The following is a 5,240-nucleotide window of genomic DNA, read 5'->3' as shown; positions in this document are numbered from 1 at the left end:
CCCCCCCCCCGAGAAATTTTAGGATAGGACGAATTAAAACCCAGCGCAATTGTTGTACAAGATTGTTTTCAAAGGAAAAACGGCATCGAGAAAAACTAACGTTTCTTAATCGGAATCTCCCGTTTCCTTTTCACTCCCCTCCCCGTGCTCTGTAGCTCGAAATGAAACTACCTCAGTTTAATAAAGTTTACTTTTTTTCACATGCAAGTCCTCCCGACTTTAAGAGAAATCTCTCCCGTCCAGGGAGACGCGGGACACGGGGGGGAGGGATGTCGGGCTCGGAGGGAGGAGGAGGAGAAGGAGGAAGGAAAAGGTCTCCGGCTGCTGCCAAAGCTTCCAAACAAAAGGGCAGATCCTGTTTCCTGTGGGTACCCCACAACCCCCAACTTGGCACGGGCAGGATCGTGCCCGACGCTGCGGGAACATTAAAATCCAATTCACCCCGACGGGACGGGAATAAAATGCAGCTCTTCCCACTTGGAATTATTTCACAGCGCAACGAGGCCTGATGAGAAGAGAAAAATCCTCCTCATCCTCATCCCGGTACGGGAGGAAATCTGCATCTCTGAAGTAGCAACTCTAACTGGACCAGCCTCGGGGCCGCGGTGGGGGCAGAGCGAGATGCTCATTTATACGGAACATTTACACAGAATATTTACACAAGTCAAAACCCAAACCGAAGTGTCAATGTGCTTTCTTCCCTTCAGCTTCCCAAGGAGATCTCTGAAAGGTTTTTTTTTCCACATCCTAAGGAACACACGAGCCCAGTTGAAGGAGGGATGGAGCTCAGCGAGGGGAGGGAGGAGGCAGCGAGCCCGGTATGGCTCTGACCTTTTTACCTCGAAACGCCTCTGGGATTTCTAAACAAGTAAACAGAGGGGCTGCCAGGAGAAACTATTGTTCTGGCTTCGTCAAATTTGCAAACCTTTTCGGTGGGGGCAGGAGGGGAGAGAGGAATGAGCAAAGTACCTGCTGCTGCTGCTCCTGCAGCCGAGTCCGACCTTGTGCTCATCTGGAGGGCCCTGGGCGATGTGGCATCGCTCTGCCCCGCAGATAAAATCTTTCCCCATCTAATACACTTCTTCTGCTCCAAAGAAAAGGTTTTTGAGTGCCTAATTAGCTGAGAGATAAGGGGGAAAAAATAAAGAAGGGGGAAAAGGTGAAAAGAGGATTTTGTTACATTAGTCGTTTGCTAAACGTTAGGGGAGGGAAAATTAAAGCCCAGGAGGACAAAATTGACTTTATAACCTGTTGGGTGTGAGGTAACTTGGGTTGAGCTGTTCGTTGGACCAATGCGAGCGAAGGTTTCGTTGAACCTGTTGGGTGTGAGGTAACTTGGGTTGAGTTGTTCGTTGGACCAATGCGAGAGAAGGTTTCGTTGAACCTGTGTGATTTCAGCTGTCTCATGGTGTTTCCATCGTGTCTCAGAAACCTCATGAGACGATTTTGGGCTCTCTGAGTGTTTCTGTTCCATGGGACAGGGACAGGGAACGGGACCAGGACTAGAATCCCTTTCTTCCAGGTGAGGAAGCCTTGGAAGAGCCGGGAGAGAGTGGAAAGGCCGGATAAAAAGGAGAGTACTGCTGTGTCAGTGTGTCGGGCACAACAAAAGCTCCCAATTCCCATTTGAAACTCAAAGGGTCTCTCCGGAAAGACCCTCCGAGCTGCTGCCGATGCTTCCTTACATATGTAACCCCCCCCGGGCTCCCCCTTAGCTCTATCTCTCGCCCCCCTCGCTGCCAAGAAGTGTTTCTCTAACAACGAGCACCGCACACAGCTAAGCTCTTTTTCCCCCCTGCTCTGTCTCCAAGTTTCTCACGCTCCCTTTTGTCTCAAGAGCTCCAAACCCAGCGCTGGGAAGCAGGAGTCGGCTGGAAAGGCCACGCCGGGACATCCTTGGCTGGGGAAAGATGCTCCTGTGAGCAGTGAGGGACACTCGAGTCCTCTCCACGCTCAGAGAGGCAGAGTGGAAACCAGTACCTCAATCCCCACCTGTGTATCCATATGGGAACACGAATGTTTGGATGTAGAGACACAGCAGGAACTTGTAGAATTCCATGCTGAAGACTTAGTCCTATTGCCATAGTTGGGTTTTATCCTAAATAGGAGGTCTACACATTCATTTGTCTTGTAGAAATGATTCACAAGGCTGGGGGTATTTATATTCCCTATATTCCCTTAACTCCATGTGTCTGTCCGTGGGTCCTTCCTATTGCATTTTTCATGAGCAGGAAAATTAGCTAAGTCCCTCTGTACTGCTCACACACAAAGCCACGTCTTAATGGAGATTTATTCTTTTAATATCCCAAAGGAAGGGGAAATTCCCAGTTAAAGAAACATAACCATGTCAATTATTAACGGCACTCGCCGTGTTGGAGCTGTTGTCCCTCTGCAGGAGGAGGAGATGGGGAAGGGACACAAATTCTGCCTGTCCCCAGAGCAGAGACCCGAGGAGCACACCCAGCCTGGTGTGGCCATCTGTTCCTTACCCCTTGGTGTGAAATGTTTCTCTTCTCCCTGAAGCATTTGTTCTCACTATGTGAAGCCCTTTTGATCTTAGCAGAGGACATTCTATTAAAAAATAATAATAGTAATACTATCCGGAAGATGTCCTTATTTTCAATTCCACTTTGCTGTCTGTTTTTAAATTCTCCTGGAGTCTCTTTGCACTGAAGGTGTGAAGCATTTCTGGGGGTCTCTGGGGATAAAATCTCTCCCTCAGTGATTCCACTGTGGCCAAGTTGGGTTGGCACTGGCCTTAAAAGCCTTTGAAATCTTGGAGGAGAAGAGAGGAGGAAAGTTTCTGGCTTTCTCACACTCCAAAATGAGAGGCCAACCCTGCAGCAGCAACTCTCAGCAAAACCAGAGCAGGACGAGGGTGAAACATTTCCATCACACAGTGAATGAGTTGGAACTGAAACAAGAGTTTACTTCTTCTTCTGTGAGTGGCACCAAAGCAGGAAGGTGCCCATGCACCTGCTTCCACACTAATCCTTCCAAGGGAGTCAACACAGCCTAAATCAGGTAATCCAGGAGGATTTTTCATGCCTGTTCAGTTTTCTCATCAATTTATCATGAGCATATTTTTAGGTGGCACTAAGATCCCTGGAGAACAAGCTGTGGGAGGTGCTGGGTGAGTGTAGCTGCCCTCAAATCCCAACTGGCACATCCCCATCCTTGGGGAACTTTTCTGGTTGGGCTAGACCCTGTGAGCTGGGCACATATGTGTTTATTTGGGTTTCTGTATGTATTTATAGACAGCGTATTCACTTGTATTTGTATCAAATATAGAGTATATTTATTCTTCAGGATTGATGCTGTGTAGGTCACCTGGATGAAGTCAGAGACTTTGGATCTGTTGCCTCAAGTCTGACCTCAGCTGTAAGGCTCCTGGTTCCCTTCCCTGAAAGGGTCACCCCCCTGTGCTGTCCCCCTGCTCACCCTCTGCCCCTCAGCCCTTTGCTTCTCCCAACACAGATATTTCAGCACCGTCAGCTTCAGGGTTGCTTTAGCCTCTCAGGCAGGTGAAATGAGGTCTGGGGCAAAGGGCTTGAGTAGAAGGAACAATTGCAGGAGTGAGTGTACAAAATGTTTCCTTGCTCTTCAGAGGCCTCACCTATCCTTTCAGTTTACACTGGGCTGACAGCTCCATTTCAGCCCCAGCCTTCACATGGACTTGTTCAATATTTACTCAGGCTGATGGGTTTGCTCAGAACTTGCCTCTGTCAGCCTTGCTCTGTCGGGTTCCCTTCCCCTCGGGCCCAGGTTCATACAAAGTTCAGGCTGAAATGAATTCACCCAAAGATGGGCTCAGTTTGGCCTGAGGACCAGAGCTGGGGTCACGCCTGGGTCTCTGCACCCCAGACAACCCCAACACTCAGCACTCCCAGCCAGGAGGCTGCTTTGAAAAATTATTTGGGGTTAAAAAAGAAAAAAGCACTGGGCCAGGGAGGACACACCAAGAAAGGCAGGAGCTGCTTTTCAGTGTGGAGAGCACAGGTCAAATCTTCTGGGAGGGTGGAGAGTTCATGGACGTTTACTCTGCCCGGGGGGGGTTTGTGTGACAAGGCACAATTCTGTAAACCCATAAAAACTGCAGCAGGGGAAAAAAAAAAAGAGCTATTTTATATAGATATAATATTTATCGCAAGTATAAAATGTAGGGATATATATATTACTTAATACATATTAGAGAAATCTAGATTTATTTTTTTTTTTTTGCTGTAAAAATAGATCTGGCGTCAGGGGATTAAAACGTAAACTGAACGAAATTAAAGGTTATTTGTTTCTGCCTGGAACCATGACAAGGGAGGTGGTTTTAGGTACCAGCAAGCTGAAATCTGCCTCAGCAACAATAACAAAAGACTTTTCTGAAAGCCTTTAGGTGCAAATCTAAATTCGATGGAAGCAAGATAGATGGCAAAGGAAATTATGGCGCAATCCTTATGTGTTCCCGTGAAATAGAAGACAGAACCACAAGGCAAATCCAAAGCAATTCCAAAGGAGATAACAATTGGATCGATACCTGAGCAGCTCCACCATCGACCTGTGAGGTGGTTGAGGGAATGAGAAGGGACTGGGAAGGGTCCTAAGATGTTTCAGGGATGCAGTGGGAGACGAATTTATCCCTCTCCAGGGAGCTGGTAAAGATGAGGAGACTTGGCAAAAAAAAGTCTGTCCCAGTTTCCAGAGGGTTTGGAATCAGGAGCAACAACCTAAGAGCTAAAAGGTCCCAGGGAGGGCAGGATTTGCACCCAGAGCAAGGACTTCTCCTTGAGGATATCCAGCCTTGCAGGATATTTGTACCTTTTTAACACCCTGGCAGAGCATCTCGGAGAATAATGGGAGTGAGGTCTGTATTGTGAGTCTCCAGCCCTAAAATCAAGCAGAATTCCCAACCAACCTTACGAGGTCTAGTAAATCAAGCAGAATTCCCAACCAACCTTGCTAGGTCTAGCTTGAAAATCAGACACGGGGAAAGCAAACTCCCTTTAAGTGGCCCTAACACTAATCCGATGAGATTTAACGGATTTGTTAAAGGCTGGAAAATTCAGGAGGTTATCACAGTCCCTGTTGGTTAAACAACTTGATGAGATGACAAAACTCAAACGTTTGGTCGTTAGGGTAAAACAAAAGCAGAGTGAGGAATCACCACGATCCTCCTGGTCTTTGCCTCGGAGTTAATTCAGGGAAATATTACTTTGGGGAAATATTACATCAGGGAAATATCATCTCAGTCT

This window comes from Acanthisitta chloris, unplaced genomic scaffold (genome assembly GCF_000695815.1).
Source record: "Acanthisitta chloris isolate BGI_N310 unplaced genomic scaffold, ASM69581v1 scaffold24121, whole genome shotgun sequence".
NCBI classification, from domain to species: Eukaryota; Metazoa; Chordata; class Aves; order Passeriformes; family Acanthisittidae; genus Acanthisitta; species Acanthisitta chloris.
Note: the sequence above shows the minus strand (reverse complement) of the source record.